Source organism: Pseudorca crassidens, chromosome 12 (assembly GCF_039906515.1).
Source record: "Pseudorca crassidens isolate mPseCra1 chromosome 12, mPseCra1.hap1, whole genome shotgun sequence".
NCBI lineage: Eukaryota > Metazoa > Chordata > Mammalia > Artiodactyla > Delphinidae > Pseudorca > Pseudorca crassidens.
This window is the reverse complement of record NC_090307.1, coordinates 11,865,969-11,892,660: the sequence shown is the minus strand read 5'-3', so window position 1 is coordinate 11,892,660 and position 26,692 is coordinate 11,865,969.

Genomic DNA, 26,692 nt, shown 5'->3' with positions numbered 1-26,692 from the left:
CTCTGAAAATTATGTCAGATATTTCCTATTTTATAAATGGAAGCACTGAGGCTCAAAGAAACTACCTTGCCAGAGTCTAATTAATAATTAAGATGTCATAACTTGATAAACACATAATTTATAACCTTACCCAGACTTCCTCTTTGGTCTAATTTCTTCATACTCTTTCACATGCATTATCCACTCTTTTTTTTGTTTGTTTGTTTTTGGTTTTTTTTGTTGTTTTTTTTTTCGGTACGCGGGCCTCTCACTGTTGTGGCCTCTCCCGTTACGGAGCACAGGCTCTGGATGCGCAGGCTCAGCGGCCATGGCTCACGGGCCCAGCCGCTCCACGGCATGTGGGACCTTCCCGGACCGGGGCACGAACCCGTGTCCCCTGCATCGGCAGGCGAACTCTCAACCACTGTGCCACCAGGGAAGCCCCATTATCCACTCTTGATACAGTGAATGAAAACAGTTACTTGCCTTTACATAGCACCTAATGGACACTTATAACTAGTAGCTAGTATTCTCCCTTCTGCTGCATGTCCTATAATTTTAATAACACAGCCAAAAGCCTTTTTCTTTTACATAATCAGAATGTTGAGCTTAATTTGTCCGTCTACTCGATATAGGCTACCCTGTTCATTCCTTGGAACTTTTTACACTGCCTTTAATGAGCAGGGTATTTATGTAATAATTGTTCAGACAATTATTATGTCTAGTAAGGATAGAAGGGACTTGGTAGAAGTCCCAATTATTGTGTCTCTTTTGTCCAAGTTTATTGTCATTTTTGGAGCTTTTAAAGATTTAGTTTAAAATAAGTTAATTTGTTCAATTATTGTCCTCTTTTGATACTTTTATGATTTGTACCATTTCTTTGGCTTCTTTGCTGGTCTGGATATTTTGTTTCTTATTCTATAAACTGTTTCATCTCATTCTTTTCTAACTTTGCTCTTCTATATCAAAATCTTGAGTTTTCAATGAGATGTTTTTCCCTGCCGAGAGGGCAGATGAGATTTGAAACTTGGCCTGCTTTTATTGATATCTGTCATCTAAACATCGAAATACAAAATCGACAATCTGTAGAGTTGTTCTGAGTTAATTTTACCTTATCCTTTTTCCCAAGGGTAATAAATACATGAGCTGCTTACTATGAGCTGAGAATAAAAAGAGGAGACTGGAGTTGTTGATGCAGTGTTTTTGCGATGTGGCTGTCTGGCAAATGGAACACTTCCATTTTCATCCCCACTTTCTGACTAACTGGAATCTTAGTCAATTAAACACTCTGGTATAATATTTCTTTATAGAAAAAAATGAAAGAGGCTGGCTTAGATTACTCAGAGGTCCCTTCTAGTTAAAAAACAAACAAACAAACAAAAATAAAAAGCCTTTAGTTCTATTTTTTGGTGTGTGGAAATCTTTGAAAACTGAGTTTAGCTGAAAAATGTAAAATATAAAACACTATGTGTCTGGGGCAGATGATGAATCCAGGCTGGAATGAGGGTTTAGTCTGGTGCAATTAGGTGGAGACTTCAGAGATAAATCCAGATAATTTTACTATAATGGGCAGAGAATCATTCAGGGTTTTGAACTGAGTACTGACCAACAGAAAATGAAAATGATACTTTAATATTTGGGAAGTGTGGTGCAATTGAATGAGAAGCAAGTAGAAGCAAATAGAACAGTAAGGTTATCAAGTATTATCTGTAAAAACACTCATAAGGTTAATATACAATGATTTATAGCATTTATTTTGCAAATAATAAAGAATTTTGAGTAAATGATGGGGAATACTACCTAAGCAAACAGCATGACACAGTTTAGAAAATCATGAGCTGTAGGGTATCACAGAGGATCTTCTTCAAGAACTGGGCTCCCACCCACTCAAGTAAGCCCCTTTAGTAATATTATATTAATAAATCTTTCTACCTCTTTTCTCTGTCCCCTAAATCTACTTCCCACAATACCAACAACAGGCAAAGATGCTAAGAAAAGTCAACTGACAAAAATGAGCCAAACAGTATTCTCTCTTAGGAATCTGGACTACAAAAAAAGAATGACTCTTGTTATTAAGTTTTGGATGGTTAAACTGGGAAAAACCATAGTCATTTGCAGAGGGAAGCAAATATTACCTGGATAAAACAGGCCAAATTGAGACTAGATTCAGCATGGTGTCACTCTAAAATTTAAAAAATTACAAATCCAATCCAAAAAGCATAGAAAGGCGATATAACATTTTAATACAGGTGCCTTTGGGGGCCTAACAAAGGAAAGATTTTACTGCATCAAAAAACTAGGGACTTCCTGATAACCACACTTCCGCATTCTCTCCCCAAAGGGCCACTGACCACCACATCCATAGCAAAAATCAGTCCTCTTTCTCCCCTCATCATTTCCAAAATGATTCTGTGCCATATGAGTGCCACTTCATTATGGAAACTTTTCTCTCCAATACCATTCATATGTATAATATTCTAGTTTCTCAAGTCTTCTTCAGACTCTGCTATCCCCCTCCGTTTTGAATAAACACAAGGAAAGCTCTACAAGTTGTCAAATTTGCAAGGAGTGCATGTGTCTTAGTAAGCTGGAGCAGGACATAAGAGGCTGGGCCTTGGGGCAGCCAATGTGGCAAACTCTCATAATATGCTAAATTTGTTTTACCTGACCCTGACCCACTGAGGACAATATGTCTGGATATGAGAGGATATGAGAGGATACAGTAAAGCAGATGCACAGGGAGGAGAGACCATAACGCTTGAGAAGGAGAGAAAAAAGCTCTTTTCATTTATGATTCTCATCCATACTTACTTTCTTCCTTTTCTGAGACCCAGCTACACATCCAGACTTGGGGAAAGTGAGACCCTGGATTTCTCATTTAATCCCCGGCTGTCCTGCCTCGTTATTCACACTTAATCAGAAAGTTACTCACAATAAAAACACACACACAAAAAAAAAACCCTCAGGCCAACTTCCTCTACATGGAAACAGTCTAAAAGTGCATCTTTCAAAAATGCAGAGGTGCAAGTAATTCACAAGCTAGAGCAGTTATTCTCCAAATTAAAATAAACTATTAGTTGTACTTAAATCAAAGGGGAAATAAAATTAAAACTAAGAGGAACAGAAGGAGGGAATAACTATGTCATATAAATAATTTCTCATAAGCTTTAGTACCTACATTTCAAAGCAAATATACTTTTTATATAAATCATGTAATTATGAGACAGCCTGACTGAAAAAATCAATATAAATAGTGAGGCAATAGCTACTCATTATTTTTACATCCTTTCCTAATATGATACTTGAAAAATTCAAGAAATTTTATCTTAAATGTTTGTTTCTTTTATCATTAGGAAACTAGAAAATGTCATTATATTGCTTATATATTGTTTATATTCTTAATTAAAATTATAATCTTCACAGAAAAATACTTGCTGTAAAACTACCATATTTATCATCATAGTATCCTATTTTTAATCCTTTATTAATATTTAAAGTTATCTTGTTTGTCTATTTTCTATATCCTCTCACCTGCTTGACAGTTTTGCTTCCTTATTCATTGCTTTTCTCCATACCTAGAACAGTTTCTGAAACATATTATAGACTCAATATCCAAACAGTCCTAAAAAGATAATATAAAAAACAGTCATTGTGTGTTTCTGCTGTTATACAATATAAGGATACACTATAGCTTATGACATATTCTTGCAAAAATGTTTAAGATCTAATCAGAGATTTAGATTTAATTTCCAATTTACAGCAGATACAGAACATTTAGACACAAGTTAAATACAATGTGGAAGCCATAAATAAACATAGAATAAGAGACATCCATAAGACAAATGCCTGGAATCCCCCAAATTCAAAGTTTGGGGTATAGTGAGGAAAAGGGGTGAGCCAGTTGAAAAGGCAGATGTGCTGTCTGTAGATCAGAGGTTGTTTTACCCTGTGGCCAGCCTATTCCAGGAGTGGACTCTTAAGGAGGGGCTGTACGCCAGCTCAGGCTGAGGGTGCGTAAGGTTCAGGGACCTGAGTAAAGGAGAGAAGCTTAAACAAAGTTACTTAGCAAGCATTTGTTCCAATTGATCAGTGAGGACCAACTAGTTCAGTGAATCATTTATGAGGCAAAAAAATGGGAATTTGGAGGGTCTGTGTCTGGCTTTGTCATAGAAAAGCATGAGGACATCTGTGAGTCTAAGTTATGTGGGCAAGGGTGGTTCTTTGTAGTAAGCCATTTCCTGGGACACAAGGGTGTGTGGGGGGTGTGTGGGGGGTGTTCTTTAACCATTGTTGTTTCCCAGAATCACAGGGCTCAGACAAAATTCATCCTTGTCATGCCTCACATGGCCTTTATGGGACTGGCCAAATGATGTACAACCAAGACAGAGAGAAAAAAATTTTAAGTGGAACAAAGAGAACAGAGAGAAGGAGACAAAAACACACACATGTTAGACATTGTGCTGAGGCTCCCATGTGGTGGTGTAAGACATGTCCACAGGTTCTTGGATATTTCTTCCTTCAACAGGGCGCTGGACTTAAGGACTTCTGGTCAATAGAATAAAGCAGAAGTGATGGTGTACAACCTCAAAGACTAGATCATAAAAATGCCGTACGGTTTCTGGCTTGTTCTCTTGTTTCTCTCTTGGATCAGTCATTTTGGGCAAATGCAGCTCTCAGAGCCGCACGTGGAAAGGCAAACAAGGCTTCCTGACAATAACCAGTGAGGAAATAATGTCTCCAGCCAACAGCCATATGGGTGAGCGATCTTAGATCCTCCATCCTCATCAAGTCTCCAGATGGCTGCAGTTTTGGGCGACATTTTAAACACAATCTTATGAGACCCTGAGTAGAAAGTACCCAGTTAAGCTGCTCCTTAATTTCTGACCTCTGAACCTGTGAGATAATAAATGTTTAAACTGCTAAATGTGAAGTAATTTATTACTCTGCAATAGTTAACTAATCCAAGTCCTTTGGGAAAACACTAGTTTGATTTTCTGCACTGGATTTGCTAATCTTATCCCCCAAACTGTAATATAAAGTTTCTGAAATCAAGAATGTTGACTTCTTTTATATTTTCCAGAGCATCTGCAATTCCAGCAGTCCTGTATAAAAGTGTTCAAAAAATTCTTCCTTATTGCATGCATATTAGGAGAGCCAGGGCCAAAATCCAAAGTGAAGAGAGGAGCAGAAACATAAAGTAAAAGGAATAGACAGAAACAAGACAGAAATAGAAAAAAATAAATATGCACAAGAAAATGTGGGGAAACGTTCAAAGTCAATAAAATGTGTAGCTTTGATTGTAACTGGCAACAAACTCAGTTCACACTATTTTTGTTATAATCTGAGGCTTTTTGCATTTCACTTTGTATCACTTAATTTTTTTTCACTTGCCTCAACTTCAACGATAAAAATTTAAAGATCCAATGATTGGTCTCAGATACAAGTAAAGTAGTAGGTGAAATATTTATATTCACAACTGAAAGCTGTGTTCTTTTAACTTACTGTTTAGAATTGACATATAATTTTTTAAAAAACAGTAATTGCCTCTGACTCTTAATGTTGTTTTTTTTTCTAGTGGACAAATCATAATTACAAGATCATCATTGATAATAATCAATAAATTGGTGGCATTTTATAAAAATAGAGGAGCAATAACTTTGCAAGTGTTTCCTGGGCAGTGTTTGCACTGGAGACTAGCATTCTGTTTGGGAACTGATTCACTTTACTTGCTTTTACGGAGCGGTAGGAACGACTCCAGTGCAGGGTCAGGTCGGGGATTTTTAGGGTAAGAATGGAGGTGTTGAATACCCTTGCTTGCTTGAATATATATGTAACTTCAAATTTCTTTTATTTCCACAAAACTTACAATTAATTCTTTGGTATCTCCCTGTTGTCATTTCTTCATAAGACCTTATGCAAAGAGGTTAATAGGAAAATTGTGTTTTCTGAAATGATTAGGTTAGCAGCATAGATAGAATAGAAATAAGTGCTACCTCTGTTCCAAATAGAGCAGTCTTAACAAAATTTCTGAAGATGTTAAAGACAAATAATTCAAGCACGCTCTGAGGACTCAAACAAGAAAATAAATACAAGCAGAGAAAGGTCATTAGGTAATTTCTAACCATCTCAACTTGTTTCAACTGTATCTATTTTGGCGCCTTAACATAGGAAATCTTTACTATGATAGGACACTGTGAAACGTGTAGTGCGAGGACTAAACCGAAGGAAAGGTGTCCGGTGAGGTACTTTAGCGTTAACAGTGTGGGACAGGTAATTTCCCACGTACCCTCCAGTTGTTTTCCTAGAACGAACATAAACGTTAACTTGTATGTTCACCTAATTAACATTTTGTGTGTGTACTTTGTGGAAGGTGAAGTGGTAAACGCAAAAAAACAAGACAAAAAAATGTTTTGTGTCTCGTTTTCTGCATTTAGATAAGATTTTCCCATAGAAATGACCATATGTTTGTCTCCTAATAGAGCTTCATGCTCTTCCTTGCTTTCTGTCTCCAAGGAAAGACCCAGCATTTTATTTGGCCAGAGTTCTACAGAGTGGATTGAACTGATTGAACGGGAAGAGTTGCTTTTGGTTTGCAGTTCCCTGGGACTCCATTCCAAGGCTCTCCTCCTCATGAGTTTTGAAGTCAGTTAGTCAGAGAACCAGGTCTAGCTTCAAAAATCTGCCCTAGTTGGAAGGCATGTGAAACATGGGACTTTGTACTTTGTGAAGGGCGCTGGGGAACATCCTGTGTGCATGATCTTCCATAGTTCATTATGGAAGTTCATTTCCAAGTTCACTTTCTGTTTTTGTTTTTTGGGGTTTTTTTTTTTTTTTGCAGTACGCGGGCCTCTCACTGTTGTGGCCTCTCCCGTTGCGGAGCACAGGCTCCAGACGCACAGGCTCAGCGGCCATGGCTCACGGGCCCAGCAGCTGCACGGCATGTGGGATCCTCCCAGGCCGGGGCACGAACCCGCGTCCCCTGCATCGGCAGGCGGACTCTCAAACACTGCGCCACCAGGGAAGCCCACCAAGTTCACTTTCTGGACCAGATTTTTCTCACTATCACAGGGTAGTTATATTGAAAAAGGCAAGATTTGGTTCTGATCTTAGAGAATAAGACAGTGTTCAATCTAGACTACGTTTATCCCGCAACCCTAAGCTTAGCCTAAGCATGTTTTTCTCTGTAATGTTTATCCTCAAATTAGAAAATTACCAGCTGAAGTCAGTGCTTCAGTTTGAAACTGATTATAGAACTCTATGTTAGGTGGGGAAAAATTAAACCCCACAAGCTGGTCCATTAATTAATTTCAAATGGTAGCTCTGAGCACATCCTTCCAGAATCTAATGATGCCATTTGAAGACTATTTTCCTTTTCTGCTGTAACCCTGAAACTAAATGCACATTTTTCTTACTGACTAGTTTCACTCACAAGACCAAAAGGTAGCGAAAGCCTGTCTCTCTATGAGAGAAAATCATCTCTGATCAATAGTTGCACTCGGATCCTCACCCTGTAATGTATATCAGAGCTCAGGCTACAAGAAGCTGAGTGACCTGCTGCCATCCACCACGTGGCCAGGAGCCAGTGAGCCACTTAGTGACACCCTCTCTCCTCACTGCCAACCTTTGAAGGCAATTTTTGCATCTAAACATTGGGAGTTTCTTTTACCTCCCCTACAGGAAAGAGATTTCACTCTGATATTGTTACAAAAGAAAATCATTCAAGAATCCAGCATGTTTACTTGCTAGTCAAACATTGCTATCAAAATGTTTATTCAAAATGACTTGTAGTGTGAATTATTCTACTCCAAGAACTACAGTGTAATTAAAAATAAACCTGGAAAGGTAATACTAGAATTCAGTACAATCCAAAATGACCCTATATGATGCTATACTTTGTTTCATTCTTTTTTTTTTTTTTTTTGCGGTACGCGGGCCTCTCACTGTTGTGGCTTCTCCCGTTGCGGAGCACAGGCTCCGGATGCGCAGGCTCAGTGGCCATGGCTCATGGGCCTAGCCGCTCTGCAGCATGTGGGACGTTCCCGGACCGGGGCACGAACCCGTGTCCCCTGCATCGGCAGGCGGACTCTCAACCACTGCGCCACCAGGGAAGCCCTGTTTCATACTTAATAGTGTATTACACAAAATCAAAAGCAGTATTTGCTCTTGATTGAATGAAAAAGCAAAAGTTTAAATTATGAGATATTTCAAGTGACACTAGCTGCAGACAGGCTAAAGTAGATAAAATGCTAGTGAAATCTCCAGACAGCATTTGGAGGAGAAAAATACAGTATAACCAGTAAAAGAGCATATGTTTTGAATACAAATTAAAATTGTACAGCCACTTCCTCCGCCTCACCAATAATAAAGCAAATGTTCTTGCCTAGCATTACTTAAAACTTGCTTAAATGATCACTTCTAAGTCATCAAATTTATTTACTGTAATAATGGAAACAATTCACCTAGCACCAAAATTTGTTTGTGAAAAATAATCAAATAATTTTCTGTGGAAATCATAAATTTCATGACTATCTATATCCGGTATATTGGTTTTGCTTCATACTAGTTTATTTAACAGTTAAAATGTTGTTCATGGTATAAAATGGAAAACTGTATCTGATTCTAAGTAAAAATTACCCACCGTCTCCCGTTGCTCCTTGGTCCCTGCAATGTGAGACTCTACCCCTTGATTCAATGTACAGAGAAAAATGTTTCCTTTCTTCTTCAAAGTTCTGCTTGAAATGTCATTCAACTTTAACTGGCAGGTTCCACAGACAACCAAATTTCTTACCGTTGATTCAAAAAGTTATTCTAATATACAGTGCTTACTGTATGTGGGTATATATGTAATCACCTCTTATGTTTGTAATTTATGAATAATTCAGTGGAAGAATAAGATATATCCTATTTCTCTGAAATGACACAGTGTGAGATTTAAAATAGTTGTGCTCACTAAATAATGTTATAAGGTGATGCAGAGTATTATTCCATAAATCTTACTAGTAAATAATATTTCATTGTATGAATAACCCAAAATATATGGATCTACTGTACTGAAACAGGGTTCAGGGTTTTTTGCTGTGTGTGGGTGCATGTGCATGTGTGTTTTTAGTTATTGACAGCTCTTCCAAAGGTACATTATTTTACATGTCATCTGATGAGCATGTGCGTATTCTGTAGCATGTGTTTACGTGTGTGACCTTTTGCATGTATACATGTTTTATATACGTGTATATATATTTGTATGTGTGTGTACATATATATGCCTATATTTAACTGTTTTCTTGTAGTATATGTGCATGGTCAACTTTACTAGACGATGCCTAATTAATTTTTAATGTGGCTGTATCATTTTATCCTCCCATCAAATGTGGATAGTGATCCCACAAGTACCTATTCTTGGAAACACTTGCTATTATCAGATTTTAATATTTTGTTCGTACGGTGAGTGTACATTTTATTTTGCATTTCTTGTTTAACAAGATAGTTGAGAGTGTACTCACATATAATGATTATTTGTTTCCAATTCTATGAAATTATATTTATACCTTTTATTCATTTTTCAGCTGGTTTGTTTGCCCTTTTTTTCTGATTTTAGGAAGTTTTTTTTTTTTAAATATATATATATTCTGGATCTAAATAATTTGTTGGTAAAATGGGATGATAGTATTTTTCTTTGTTTATGGATTATGTTTTTATTTTTTTTCTTTTATGGTATTTGTTAATAAATATAAGTTTTTAATTTAAGATTGTTAAATTATTTCCCTTTTTTTACTTCATCTTCTTTAAAACATCCTTTTAAACCTTATTGTAGAAATATCTTCTATTTTAATCTAGAAACATTTCTTTTATCTTTTAAATTTAAATTTCCCAAATTATTTTAGTTGTTATGTGAATTGAAAATGTCAATTCATTTAAACTGTATTAAAAGAATTGTTATACGTGATGTGATTTCTACTATAATATTTGTTTCCGTTTTCCTATTTTTTCGCTACTTCTTTCTTTCCTCATTTTTGGCTGTTTATTTGGATTGAGTTCCCACTCAATATTTCATTATTTTTCCTTAACTAACATGAGAGTTACACATACTATTTTTTTATTATTTTGTAGTTGCCTTTGGAATTTTAATACTCATATTTAACTTAAAGCATAAATGATATCTTTTCCTTTTTCGCAGACAATACAAGAACCTGAGAATTATTCTACTCCAAACCCCCTTCTCTCCCCTTCCCCGCCCCAATAACACAGAGCTGTTCCCTTTTAATCCTGGATTTTAGTTCTTTCTGCCTTGGATCCTTTACTCACAAAACCTAGATGTTATCGTCATCATTTGCATTCATGCTATGTTTAACATTTACGTTATTTACCATTATTTCATACATTTAATACTTTCTTCTTGGTTCACTGAGAGCCAACTTCTAGAATCCTAGATATTGACAAATAAACCCAGGCAGATGCTGATTCCATTGTTGTTTACCCTTACAAACTTTTCTGTTGTCATTTCTTTACCTCTTTTTTTTTTTTTTATAATTTCCAAATGTTTAGCCATGCCTCTTAAGCTCTCATTGTTAATATATTACACAGGTGGAATTTTACTTAACATCTAGTTTACCATTTTGGGAAAAATGGAAATAAAAACAGTTTTTTGAAAAAAAAAAAGGAATGACAAGAAAAGTTTCCAGAGAATTACTTGTTGCATAAGGTACCAATATACATAAATTCTTTGAAAAATTTAGAAGACAAAATAACTCGAAAATTTTAGCAAAAGGTGATATATAAGTTCCCCCAAATATCTGTATGACCCAGTGAGATGGAAATTATGAATGGAAGAGATAGTGTATACAACTGGGCATCATTAACAGACAGAGGAATGTCTGTAACGATGGCATGTTAGGGAAGGTAGAAAGACATGGATTTATGAAATGAAAATAACTCTTTATATATTTGAAGTCCTGTCATGTTGAAGTAAGTTCATCAGTAAACAGCGTTTCCTCTAAGTTGATTGGTATTTTTTTTTTTTTTTTTTTTTTTTGCTGTACTTGGGCCTCTCACTGTTGTGGCCTCTCCCGTTGCGGAGCACAAGCTCCGGACGCGCAGGCTCAGCGGCTATGGCTCACGGGCCCAGCCGCTCCGCGGCATGTGGGATCTTCCTGGACCGGGGCACGAACCCATGTCCCCTGCATTGGCAGGCGGACTCTCAACCACTGCACCACCAGGGAAGCCCCGATTGGTATTTTTTTTTGACTGGACTGTCATAACTTTCACGGAGTTCTTTACCTGACAATGACTATTGATATCATGGTTAAAGGATGGGATTTTTAAAAGCCCACTCATATACATTCAGAAGGAAATAGAGTTGAAAGTTAAATGTTTCTCATGGGAAAAATCATTCTTTTAATTTTCTGCCTACTAAAGTGTTGCCATCGCATGTCATTTTAATACGCAGTTAACCAGAGGATGGAAATGTTATGATTTATCATGACAGGGTAAATAAAGCAATAAGAGCAAATCTAATTTAAGAATGCATCATTGAGCATGCCTTTTCACTCCTGCTTGATAGCTACCCAAAATGATCCAACGAAACATGAAAGGCAAGATGCATTAAAAGTGAGAGACTGGCTTTGGACACTGAAGGCCTGTTGTGTACTTAGGGGTTCTGCGGCCTCCTTCTAAATCACTGACTTCTGGCTGAGATCTGGGAAAGGCTTCTCATGATCTTCTTAAGCATTTACTTCTTGCTGTTCTTTGAATCAGCTGATTCTTCTAACAGGAACCCTAGATTTGGAATGTATCTCTACTGTTTACTAGCAGGGGGTTACTGGACAAGTTCCCTAAGAAGCCATGCCTCCATTTCTATTTCTATAAAAGGGAAATACAAATCATGTCAAACGAGTAGCGTTTTGGAGCATTGAATGAGATAATACATACAAAGCATTTATGGCATTGTCTAGTAGTTATAAAAGCTCAGTAAATATCAGTCATGTTATTAATATTAGGCTTAATAGTTATATTAAGCTGAAGTGTAAGCTTAAAAAATGCTTTAAATAAGTGCAGTCACTAAATTTAACACCTTGATCTCAAACAGGAAAATAATATGAAAACATGCAGCTTGTCCTCCAGGCTGCCAAGTAACTAGATTTAAGAGTAAGTATTTAAAATTCCATGTTAAACATATGGAACTCTTAATGGCCCCATATATTCAATCTGTCTAGGGTCAGTATTTATTTTAAAAGACCCAGAAGGTGGCTTAAATTTTCATTCTGTTTGCTTTCTCCCACTCTACTCTCATTTGTGTAACAGTCTTCTTTACAAGATTTTCCTGATTAAATTAACCTTAATTTCTGTTTCCAAAGACCAAGAATGAAGCATTATCACAAAGAAACAGCAACAAAACCAAACAGGCTTTCTTTAAGAATTCCACTTGACTTGCAGCTTGAAAAGAAATATAGGGCGAGGAAAGATGAAGGACAGCTGACGTGTGGTGCTTACTGAGGGCCAGGCATTCATTTATACATCAGCTCTGTGAGAAATATTACTAGATTCATGTTTCACAGAAGAAACTGGAGGTTCAGAAGTTGTTCAAGGTCCCGTGGTCAGAACTCGAACCTAAGCTTTGGACTCACATTAACCACTGCTAATTCTAATTACGCTAATAATATTTCTGTTGAGTAGCCTGCATTGCTATTGAACAGAAAACCACAGAAGCCTGTGTAGCCAACTTTAACGAGTTTTGCTATCTGTGAAAGTATTATTTCACAAGATCTCATTTTTCTCCTGCAGTTGTGGTTGAGCAAGTGTTTCGGTTACAAATATATAGCTTACTTTACTTCCAATCTCTTAATAACATAAATGCAGTAAACATTCTGGATTCACTGAATTTATCACCAATCTTTTAATATCTTGACCTTAAAAACTTTATGATTAATGTGGAATAGGGATTGGGTTTCAAAATAAAGTTCAAAGGACTAGTTCAATTTTTCAAGAAAAGGTGTGAAAATACAAAGTAACTGAAATCACTCACGTTTGTGACACACATTACAGATCATGAGGTTTTCCAAAATGAACAACTCCGAAAAGAAACTGAGAGCAAATGCCATCCACTATGGTATGTTTGGTGGTGTCACATCCTCCAGTGTAGGCGGTACTTAGGTGTTAATGAGGTGCATTTCACTATTTATGTCTTACATTGTAATGACACCTACACCCTGGTGACCTGGCAGACTGGGTTGTCCATTCTCTGCACAGGACTTGGCACAGGAGAGACTATTCGTCCGTCTTTCCAAAAGGAATGAATGCGTAGCTGACAGAAGAAGGAATTTCGGAATCGTGTGGCCATGAGCAGATATATTTTGCTTTACTTTTCTCTGCTTTGCAAAGTTTTTACCCCCAAGCTTCTATGATTTTTATATAGTAATAATAATCTTTATTTTAAAGAGTCAGTTTGCTTAGAGAAGTGAGGGTGTAGGGTGAATGTCACTGAAGAGATTACGCACATTTATTCCCCAAAGTTTCAAACCCACTAAAGCTGTGATGCTTGGTAGTTCAGTTAGCTAAGTTTCAACCCCAAATCTCCTCATTAGCATTCCATGCCAGAGACGTAGCATGAAGGAGGCCTTCCCTTTTCTAACAGAAACATGAAAAGGAAGGGAGACAGAAGGAACCGTAAGAAGGAAAACACTTCGTTATGAGGAGAAACATCCTCGGTTACAGTTCTTGTTCCTTACAAGAAGAATTTAGGCATAATTATGAAAACACCGAAAAGTGTGTATTTTAAGACTGTTTTCACTCTGTAGGCCATTGACGAGGAGTGTGAGGTTTATCCTGAAAAGATTTTAAAAGTTACTCAATCAACAACACAAGGTCACATATAGTGAAACATCTTCTGCCTTTGTAAACTTCTAGGGGTGTTTTGTAACATTACTTTTCATTTATCTTCTCTGGATTGACTGGTCCCTCTCCCATTATTAAAGAATATCAAGGTCAAACATTTTGCCACTGCCTTTGATGAATCTCTCTTATACTCCAGAAATTCAACAGATTTCTCTGTGTGTGCCTATAGACTGTTGTCTGTGTGTGTGTGTGCTCCTTAAAGTGAAAAAACAAAAATATTAATATTTATTTATATATTTATTTAATTTGATATTTTTATCACTAACGTTGACAATTAAATACTTAAATCGTTGTGATGAGCGAATGAAAGAAAATTCTGCCTCCCTTGATAAAAGGGACAGTGAATTCAGATTCTGGAAAATTTTATGTTTTTTAAACGTATCTCTGAGATTAAATGTCCAACTTCTGTAAAATGGAAGATTAAGTAAATTGGTTAAAGTCACACAACTAGGAAGTGGCAGAGCTCTGTTTCCAACTGAGGCAGTAGAATTCCAATGCCCATTCCCTTTACCATGATATGATGCTAAAGTTGCAGATTTTTTGTGAAGATTAAATTAGACAATGTCTATAAAATAATGTTACCTATTTTTTTAAAAGTAAATAATTGATAATAAATTTTATGTCATTACAGTTACATTAAAAATAACTTCTGACGTGCTAGAAGGAAATGTTTAAGGAATACAGCAAAAAGATTGGCCTAACCAGGGGACACAGGATGCATAAGAGGATGTTAAAGGTAGTAAGTTAAAGTTGAAAATGCCATTGGGCCAGATAGTGAGGCTTTTAAATGCCAAGTTTAGTAGCTTTTACTTTTTAGATGCAACCTAGAGGGATATCTAACGTATTTCGTTAAGATGCAACATGATGAGTTCTATACTTTAAGAAAGAAACTAAAAATAGAACTACCATATGATCCAGCAATTCCACTCCTGGGTATATATCTAAAACAAAACAAAACAAAATCACTAATCCAAAAAGATACATGAACCCCAATGTTCATAGCCGCATTATTAACAATAGTTAAGATGTGGAAGCAACCCAAGTGTCCATCAACACATTAATGGATGAAAGAAGAAGTGGTATTACCCTCCCATAAAAAAGAATGAAATTCTGCCATTTGCAACTGTGAATGGACCTAGAGAGTATGCTTAGTAAAATAGGTCAGATGGAGAAAGACAAATACTGTATGTTATCACTTATATGTGGAATCTAAAAAATAAAACCATCGAATGTATATAGCAGAAACAGGCTCACAGATATGGAAAACAAACTAGTGGATACCAATGGAGACAGGGAAGGGGGAGAGACAAGATGGGGGTATGGGATTAAAAGGTGTAAAATAGATAAGCAACAAGGATATATGGTACAGAACAGGGAATTATAACTATTATTTTATAAGAACTTTAAATGGAGTATAAACTGTAAAAATACTGAATCACTGTTCTGTACACCTGAAACTAATATAATGTAAATCAACTATAAAAAATGTTGATTTTATAAAAAATCAACTTTTTTATAAAAAAAAGAAAGTTGTAGAAACAAGATACAACATGGTTGGGGAGGGTAGGCAGGAGGAGGTGGCAGGGTAGCCCATTACTTTGCCATTGTATTGACACTAGTTGAAGTAGGGTGTGTTTACATGGTTAGTGGCAGTGGAAATGATAAACAGAGGGTGAATAAAAGTGTATATGAGTGGAACAATGTATAATGAATCAAGAATATAGAAGCAGGGTTAAAATTAATTGAGTGCCTTTTCTATTCCAGATTTTGCTAGAATTCTACATTCTGTCAAGTCATACCAGAGTTTAGGATATATTTATGAGATTCATTTACTTCCCATTGTACAGTTAAGAAAACAAACTCTCAAAAAGTTAAATAGGCCTACATCATGCAACACATACAAAGCAGAAATATGAGTGACATGTAGATGTTTGTCTTCAAAACTTGAGTTACTCCTATCACCCCAAGTACTCCCTGTCATACAATATTGGAGAAAACAAATGTAAAATGAATAAAAAATCTCAAATTTGTTTACCAGGCATGATGGTGGCAATTCTAAGCAAAGTAGGTGATGTAGGAATTGGGGGTGTGTATTTTGATGAGACAGTGATAATACAGAGATGACAGCAGGAATTAGAAAATTCCACTGCATACAGCATATAACTGTAGCTACGTGATATGATGCCATTAATCATTATTATGTCTAAGTCCAAAAATTAAGGCGACTTCACATATCACTATGTGTAGTAGACCTTTGACAAAAAAAAATATTGTGATGTGCTTTACCTTGATCCAGTAACATAACTCTCTCCTTCCAAAATATAGCATTGTCCACTTTGAAGAACTTAAGGAACAACTAATCCTTTTATTGCCATCACCAAATCTGTAAGAGACTATGTATATAAATACTGCCAGTTTTCATCAAACCAAATTACTAATTTCTGTGATTTTAGGAAACTATGGATCATCTTGGACAAGGAGAATGATGTAGAAAATAAGAACATGAAGAATGCAAGATTTAACGTAAGTTTCCTGACATGGAATGAGAATTGAATCACTATAATCCTTGGGTTCCAACTTTTCTTGCTTTTAGCTTCTTGCATCACATGGTATCAGCGTTTGCTCACATGGTGGGATTATCGTGTCTGATTTTCAAGAAGTACAGTCACTAACTTACCATTGGTATTCCTACAAAGCATGGTCTCTAGGTACTGCATGATAGTTAGGGTCATGAGAATTGTTCATGGATCTAGAGAACCTAAGGCCTAAATTGCTAAGTCAGACTTAGACTTATATGCATGATCTACTGTGAGAATCAGTGAAACCTAGAATTGGCATTTACCTTCCTCACCACAATGCAAGAACATTTCCTAAAGTTTCCTGATCAGTTGTCATCAACCTGTTTTTAATCACCTGTAGATCCCTGATGTTTTCAGCCAATGGAGGAGGCCACTTAGATAAGATATGGGCTGAACTTCAAAATTCATTCCCTTTCTCTCTGAATGTCTTCTTTCTTTGGTGTTATGTCACATGTATTTCCTTAAAGTTCTTATAAATTCTATATTCTTGATGTCTTGGAGTGATTGAACACATACACACACTAAATTTATTTAAAAATTTGATAGCCCTACTATCAGCCAGATTTGAAGCTAGTTATAAGTCAATTATTAACATAATAAAATATGCAAAATTGGACATTTATATGGAAAACCAATGCACTGAAATAATCCTGTAACCCAAAGATTTAAATTCTATCCAATGTTGCCATTAGGGATAAACCATTTTATTTTTCTGAGTTTTACTCTTCTTTTCAGTGTGATGTGAAAAGCAAAATAGTAATACTCATTTCCACGGCTGTCGTTAATAGTCATACGAGTTTATGTAAGCAAATGTGCTAAAAATATTATAACATTTTCCTTATTGTTAATATTATTTTTATTTATACTTTGCCTCTTTCTATATAAGTTTGAAGTGGCTTATGAAAATATACTAATAACACATAGAAATGTAAATCATATTTAGACATTCAAAACAAAGAATGATAAAAGTCAGGAGGATAAAGCCAAGATGAATGCATTATTACTATTAATAAAAGCATAGAAAGAAATAAATGAGGGGTAATTTGAGTTCTTCAATTTTTTTTTTAATGAAAGCTTATTTATTTATTTATTTATTTTTGGCTGTGTTGGGTCTTCGTTTCTGTGCAAGGGCTTTCTCTAGTTGCGGCAAGCGGGGGGCCACTCTTCATCGCGGTGCACGGGCCTCTCACTGTCGCGGCCTCTCTCGTTGCGGAGCACAAGCTCCAGATGCGCAGGCTCAGTAGTTGTGGCTCACGGGCCTAGTTGCTCCACGGCATGTGGGATCTTCCCAGACCAGGGCTTGAACCCATGTCGCCTGCATTGGCAGGCAGATTCTCAACCACTGCGCCACCAGGGAAGCCCAAGTTCTTCCATTTTAAAAGCATTTTACTTGCCTTATTTTGTTATAGCTCTATTTTGTACACCCCTAGGATTGTGCAGTCTGTAACAAAGGCTGGTTAATGCATCAAGTAGCAGCATTATTTTTTTTCCATTTTTCCTTTATGTTGATGAAGGACATTTTTTTTTTTAGTAGAAGACAAAATCAAGGTCATTCTAATTTCTAATAGCTTAGGATTTAATATCATGAAAATTGAACAAATAAAACTATGGACATTGCATTGGTTAAACCACGTACTATTTTATTAATATATGATGTCAATTGAATGCCCACTTCCAGAAATGTAACAACTGCAAGGGATGTAGGTGAGAACCCGTAACAGATGTTTGCAAGATTTTTTTCCCCTACTTAGAACATAATAAACATATGGAATGGCCTATCAGGCACAATTGCTGAGGCAAAACACAAGGATCATTCAAGAAACAATTAGATTCTGTTCTAAAGAAATGGAATACTTTAAAGGATGAGTCCTGATGGGCCTATCGTCCTGATGAGCAAATAGCGCTACCTAAACCCTTTATGATCTTATCTCCATTTGAATGTAAATATCACTGCGATGTAATCATATCTAGAGTTGGGAGTGCTGTGGAGAGTTTCCTTCTCTGCAAGAAAGGCAAGTGTGTTGACAGTACTCCACATCTATGTTTAAAATGCCCACATGTGGTAACTTTGTTTTCATTCTCTTTGATATTAAATGAAAGGAAGATGTCTCTCATCATCGTAACATCTTCATTTTTTGTATAATGTTTAGTGGGGCTAACAGTGATTTTTTTAAAAGAGGAAAATTTTAGGAGTATTTCAAGGCACATACTCCGAACTGCATTAGGACGTGAATTAGGGAAACTTATTAGGGAATAAATAAAAATTATGAATGTACAAGAAACAATTCAACATAATAGCATATGTAAAATCTAAGAGAAGAAATCTTTGGAAATCAATGCCATCTTTAAAGTGGTTTGCCCTCAGAAAGCTAGCTCTGATGTAGCGTGACTGAACATGGCCCTGAGAAAATTTTATCTTATTACTTTTGAGAACAATAGTCTATCCTTATTGGGAAAGGCAGTCTTTTGACACCCTAGGTGGCTGCCAAAGAATGGGCTTTCGGCCTGGAACACTTCCCTACCTAGAGATAAAGAGCCCTTGTAGTCTGAGCTGGGCTTTCCGCCTAGTGTAGAAATGGCTTTCTCTGTTCTGGACCCAAGCTGTGCTCTCATATTTGTCTTCAGTGCTTGCTTCATATGGCACCTGGCCAATCCCAGTACTACATCTGTTCTGTGCATGGCAGGAACTAGGTCCTTTGCCTGCAGCATAAGAGGGGTGCAGGCAGACCATCACCCTGAGAACATTGCTGGGGGAGATCCACTGGCCTTGGGGGACTGACCCTCACTATTGAAGGTGACCCTGCTCTGTCTCTTCTCTGTGTGAGTAAAGCATTTTTTCATCCAAAGCTTGTGTAAGTCTTGCCTTTCTTGGTCATCCCAAACCATGCAGTGGGTTGACATCTTGGATCAACTGTTCCTGGTGACAGGCATTGTTATATTCTTTGCTATCCTCCATGAGGTGGGACTCCTCCCCTGGAGGTGGAAACGGGTGTTACTTGCTTGAGTTCCACAATACTAAAATTAAACACACTTTTCTTCCTTTTTTTGTCCCAATGCACTTTTTTTAGAAACCTATAATATTTTTACACCATCCTAGAGAATAGAAGGTATTCAATCTATATTCCATATCTCTCGATTAGGCGTAACGACTTGATTGAATAATTCTGTGTAGTATATATTATAAAAATGAATAACTTTGTGTTTTCCAAAAATAAAGATAATAATTGAATGTGTTTTTCAGACTACATATAGTGCTAACATCCTAAGATTCAGCTATGCTCTCCAGGAGCTGTTAATTATTCCTTCTCTTTTCCTGGTAGGGATTAATTTATCTATTAATGTAAGATCAATATGTATGATTGATGTATTGTTTTAGACAGCCATAATAGATACATCTTGAGAAAAATATTCAGTAATCAAACAAAAGATATTTGCTCTTCAATAAATCATGAAGACAAGTCAAAGTTATTTTAATAAATATCATTTTTATATTATCATTCACATGATAAATGGTGACCCTCAAAATAGTAATAATTTGTAATATATTCTGAATTCTTCATTTTGTTGCTTACTGAAGTTACCAAACAGACCAAAATAGGGACATTGGAAAAGCATGAATTGTATTTCCCAAGTGATCTTAAATTGACCAACTTAGTACTTGTGCTTAATATTTAAGAAGAAATTTTAGTTTTAGCTTACTCAATAAAAATTGTTAGTGACTGTGTGTGTCTCCCTACTAGAACTTACCTTCTTGAGAGAAGGGGCTATATGACCTAATCAACTCTGTATCCCTGATATATAACAGGTTATCACAAAATGCTTATGGACTAGAAATTAATTGTTAACACAGATTTGCTTAATTTATTGATGTATCCTTCTGAAGCATGCACTTTTATCTTATTAAGCTTACACAAATTAGATGCTAAGTGTAGAACGGCAAATTTTAGGACTGTCCTTGAACATTTGCTTCTCACAATTTAAATCTACTTTGGCGCAATGAAATATGGCCCATAGGGCTTTCTAGTTTCAGTGCACACAAACTCATCCACTGGCTGCCCTTTAACTACTAATTGCTGTGCATTATTCACATTCATTTATGTGAATTTTTGGCTTACTCTCAACAATTAAAACACACACACACACACACACACACACAAACATAGAGTAAAGCATGCAGTATATTTTTCCAAGATTAAATCTTCAAAGCCAGGCTTCCCTGGTAGTGCAGTGGTTAAGAATCCGCCTGCCAATGCAGGGGACATGGATTCAAGCCCTGGTCCTGGAAGATCCCACATGCCACGGAGCAACTAAGCCCGTGAGCCACAACTACTGAGCCTGCATGCCTAGAGCCCGTGCTCTGCAGCAAGAGAAGCCACCGCAATGAGAAGCCCGCACACCGCGACCAAGAGTAGCCCCCGGTCACTGCAACTAGAGAAAGCCCACGCACAGCAGTGAAGACCCAACGCAGCCAAAAATAATAAATAAATAAATTTTAAAAACACAATGTAAAATTGAAGCCAAGAGATTTATTTTTTAAAAAACTCTTCAAAGCCTTGTATGAGATATATCTATAGGATATTGGATTGGTATATGTATCCTGACTGATCTCAAACATAATTTCTATTTTACAGGTGAAAATGTTATGTAACTTGATTGCTTATTTAAGTAGATTTAATAAAGATATACTGTGTCCCTAATAGTCACAGAAATTTGGGTCACCTGCTAGTAATTGTACAATTAGGTTAAAACAATTTTTTTCTCTCTTAATAAGTTTGGGACTTTATTTTTATTAATAGTTACAATGTGCTTCTTAAATTGTAGTATTATAAGACAAGCTCTTGTCATGTAATTAATTTTTTGTAATCTAGTGGTAAATTTACTAAGTGTCTTGACACTTACCCTTCATAGAACTAAAAGATTATTCTACATTAGTTTTCTTAATATGCTGAAACAGGGTATTTACTTCCAAATATGAGATATTGCCATGAAAATTACCGAGATTAAACTGAACAGATCATATGAGTACATTTTAAAATATGGTTTCCCACTGAAAGGTTTAAAGAAGATTTTATTTTTAATAAAGTATAGTTTAAATTAAAATTTTAAATTAATACATTTACAAACATAAAATTGTAATGAAGTCTCTATGCTTATAGTGCTTATGCAACTTTAAAACCAGTCCACAGGTACATTAAGTATAAGCAAAATAAAAATACCAAACCAATCAAAATAAGGTTTGCAGTATTAATGTGATCTGATAGATGTATTTTGGGGTGGGGCTATAATTCAGTTACCATGTACAATACAAGGTGATTCTGCCAGCAGTGACCAAGGTGAGATAATGATTCATCTAAATCTGGACATCCATCCTATTTGTATGCCACCATTTTGCCATTGCCTTTCTCCATTGCTACCTATATGTAATATACTGTGAGATCACTTAGCCATCACTTGATCCAAAGACCTGTCAATATTAAATTTGCTTCTATTCTTGTATCCTAGATAATCCATGAGATAATGAGAACAATTTTATTGATGTGATATTAAACCAAGTTGAAAATTCCATCACTGAAATCCTGTGGTGGTTCTCAGAAATAGGACATCCAACCAAGTGATAAAAGTTTTATTTATGTAATGAGAATATCATCACTCTTTCCACTGTGGACCCTTCATGTCTGGCCCTAACAGGAAACTACCACATCGCTCTCACTTCTCCTCCCATTCATCCTTAAAGAAGGCTTAGTTATTTATTGGTCTGTTCATCTGTTGGTTTATTTATATTAATCATTGAGAGAAATTCTTCAATCTTTCTTTAGGTTCCTAGCGTAATTGCAATCATGAATCATTTTTGAGAAACCAACGACCCAAAGAGCTGCAGGTAATGCTCCCCCCATCCTTGATCCCTACGGGTAGACATACAGATTCTGAGTCAATAAACATCCTGAAATGGGAAAAGAGAAAGGTTCATCTCTCAGAAGAAAAAAATTGGTTATTCTCTCAAACACAGTATGAAATCTTGCAAAGAAATACCCTATGTACCTTAGCTAGAGAAAAAGAAGTTAAATACTTAAGAACTCTGAAATTTCTTGCATTGACATGCTTTTAGGTATCTAATATCTACCTACAGGATATATGCCTTCTCAACACTTTTCATTGTTTTTAGTGTAGATATTTAAAGTTTAGCATGCGTACAAAAAAAGTGCAAAAATTATGGGTACATCTCAATTAATTTTTACAGAGTGAGCACATTCATGTACCTAGTATTCAGATCAAATCACAAAAAATACAAGTGCCCAGGAACTCTCTCCCCACTACACTAACCAAAGATGCCTCCTGCTAATTAAACCACAGAGGTTAAAGACTATTCATTCCCTTCTGACAGCATAAATTAGTTTTGCCTGCTTTCATACTTGATATAAATGAATCATACAGTATTCATTCTGTGTCTGCTTTCTTTTACTCTAAAGTGTACCTGTGAAATTTATTATCTTGGTGTACAGTTTATTCTCATTGTTGTCTGGTATCTGATTATTTATGTGGTTTATTTATTTATTGCCTTATCACACTAGGGTATCTAAGTAATGATGTTTTTCTTGTTATTAGTAATGTGTGTTTTCTTTCTTTTAGTGATTAGTCTTGCTAGGGGGTTATCAATTTTATTAATATTTTCAAACAATCAAGTTTGGCCTAGGTCAATGTTCTCTGTTGTGTTTGTGTTTTCTATTTCACTAATATCTGTTCTTCTTTTTATTTATTCCTCTTTTCTAATTTCTGTTAACTTGATATGCTTTTTTAAAATCCAGCTTCTTGAGATAAAGATTCAATCATGAATCATTATAAAAGCCTCCAAATTTATCAGGCATTTTCAGGTCTTCATATATACAGATATGTGTTTATATGTATTACATGCTTTATATTTCTCTCTAAACAATTTAGAATTTCATGAACTTTGATATGTCATAACCACACTATAATTCTGATTTCTGTGGTGATTTCTTCTTTTATCCATGAGTTATTCAGTAGTATGCAGTGTACTTTCCAAATAATTGGGAATTTCCTAGATATCTTTTATTATGGATCTAGGAAAAGTACTCTGAACTATATCAATGTTTTGAGATTTATTGAGACTTCCTCTATAGCTTAGCAAATAAATGGTCAAATTTTTTAATGTTACAGGTGCACTTAAAAGAAAATATATTCTGGCTTTGTTGTGTGCAGTGTTCTATATATGTCAATTAGTTCATGTGTGTTAACTGTGCTGTTTATTGCTTCTGTGTTCTTCTTGTGTGTGTTTGTATGTGTGTGGCTGCTATTTCTCTCAGCTCTTTGAGGGGAATGTTAAAATTCCACTATATTTATGGATTTGTCTTTCATTCAGTTCTCAATTTTGCTTTATGTATTTTTAAGATAAATTATGAGGAAACAGAGTAATATTTCTTCATTAGCACCTAAGTTGGCTGATAAAAATACAACAATAACAGCTTTCTTTTGGTTATTGTTTTCATGACAGATCTTATTTCATGCTTTTGTTTTTAACTTTACTGTGCTTCTTGTGAGCCATATATAGATTTTGTTTTTGCTGTTGTTTAATTCAGTTTGACAATGCTAGTCTTATGATTATTTTTAGCCTAGTTATATTTAAAGTAATTCCTGATATATTCAGGTTTATATTACTATTATTTATTTTCTCTTTGACCCTCTAGTTCATGTTTACTTCTCTCCTTTCCTATTCCTTTCATATTAGACATTTTATAGTCTATATTTTCTCTCTAGTATTAATTACACATTATTTTACAAGTCCTTAGTGTTTTTCATGCAGATTAAAATATAAATACTTTATGAATACTTGATTAACTACCCTTGAACAATAATATCCCTTTTATAATTTTCCCAGTAAAGGAAGAACTGTAGAACATTTAACTCCATTTGCTCCCTTTCCTCCATTCATGCTGTTTCAGCCACTTTTGCTCTACATATATTTGGGTCTTCATAGAAGAGCATTATTGTTGTTTTAAACACACAATATTCACTTTCTTGTAATTCAGGTATGCTGGCTAGAAATTCTCTTTGAATTTCTCTGTAAACTTTTTATTTTACTTTTATTTTTGAAGTATATGTTCGTTGAGTACAGTTGACCCTTGAACAACATGAGTTTGAATGGTATGGGTTCACTTATACCTGGATTTTTTTCAAGAAATACATGCTACAGTACTACATGAACCACAGTCAGTTGAATCCATAGATGTGGAACCACAGGTGTGGAGATCTGACTGTAAAATTATGTGTGGATTTTTGTGTGTGTAGGGGGTCGGGACGCCTAACCCCCACATTGTTCAAGAGTCAACTGTATATAAATTTAGGTTAGAGATTATTTTCTTCAGCACTTTAAAAATGATAACGTATTGACTTCTGGCTTCTAGGTTTTGTTTTTATTATTATTTTTTGATACTGTGTTGCTTCTCGTAACTAATTTGAGCCCCCTCTCTGGATGACGATTTTAACTCCTTTCCTTTGTTTTTAAGCAGTTTTACTAAGACAGTCCCAAATGTGACTTTCTTTGTGCTGTTTTGGGCTCAATCAGCTTCTTGATCTATAGGTTGATATTTGTTCTGTCTGTTGCTACTTCCCAAACCACTCTAAAATGTAGTGGCTTAAATTAATGACCACATTAGCTCATGTCTGTGTGGGTTGATTGATTACAGCTGGGGATTTCTTTAGTGAGTCTTGCCCGGATTTTCTTATTATGTCATTATCTTCAGATGGTGGCTGGGTATGGAGTCATTTGGATGCTAGAATACTCCAGTCCAGTTGGACTGTCCAAAATGATTTCTCCCCTCATATATGAGGTGACTTGGCGCTTCTCTGTAAAACCATCATTTGCCTATGGTGTCCTGGCCTTCAGGGCCTCTTTCCAGCAGGGTAGCTGGAATTCCTATGTGGTGGGTCAGGGATCCTAAGAACTCAAAAGAAGAAGACACCATTTTAAGGCTCAAGCCTGATGCTGGCACAGTGACCCTATTGTCACATTCTCTTGCTTAAGGAAAGGTACAGTTCTGGTCCATATTTAATAAAGGAGGGCAACACAGGGCATGAATATAATGATGTATAGTTCTTTTGGAGACCAACTCTGGAGACCCCTTTCACAATATCTTTCTTATTTTTTGGAATTTCTCTGCCATTATCTCTTTAAATATCATTTTCTTCCCCTTTCTATTGCAAATTTCCACCTGGATCAGAAATTGTAGGTATGCTACAATTTCCTCTGTGTCTGACATTTCTCTTTTCTGTATTTTCCATCCTCTTTACTTTCTTTTCTTCAGTGTGTTTATCTTCTAATGACATGTATTCAGGCCACTAATCCTGTGTTCTGCTGTGTCTCATCCGTTGCTAAATCCGTCTTTCTTAATTTTAAAACTTTTATTTTTTCAGCTCTAGATTTTCATTATATTCCTTTTATGTATTTCCGTATTCTGGTATAATTCATCACGACTTTACCTTCTCAACCTCTTCATTTGTTTTAACAGTTTGATCCTAGTTCTTTTAATGTTTTCTTCTGCTAACTAACTATCTGTAGTACTGTCTCTGGCTCTGTTTCAATCATCTCTTTTGTTCCCTTGGTTTTGGATTTTATGGACTGCTGGCTTGCAGTTTGGGCAATGTATAGTTTTACCTCTGGTTTGCCCTCCCATTGGCCCCAGTCCTCTTGGTGTTTTCAGGTGAGCACTTGGCGTTGTCTCCAAGACGGTTTACTGGATGTTGAACCAAGCAAGCCATTAGCTCCTCAACAAGGCTAGACTTGCTCTGTTCTGCTTTACAGAGGCTTTCTGTTGAGCCTTTTCAGCCTCCTCATCCTCCATGCAACTTTAGAGAGGGAATCTATATATTTAGGAGCCATCATGTTTCCATTTCCTCTTCCCAGTCCCATGGGACCACCAAAAGCTCTGTTAATTTTTCTCCTCTCAGCAGCAGACCACTCTGGGGGCACAGCTAACATTTTCAGCCTATCAGCAAACTCCCTCAGGGAAAACACTTCTGTGAAAGCTCAGTTTTCAGAAGGTCTTTTCTCTCTGGAATATTGCCATCTCTAATTATCCTGGTTTCAGTACTTCTCTGATACCTTGGACATGATCTTTCTATTTTATCCAAATTTTCTAGTTGTTTATGGTGGAAGCATTGCTCTGCTCCATTTAACTCTTCTTTACCAAAATATTTAGGTGTCACACACTCTTGACTGCCCGCCTGCCCCA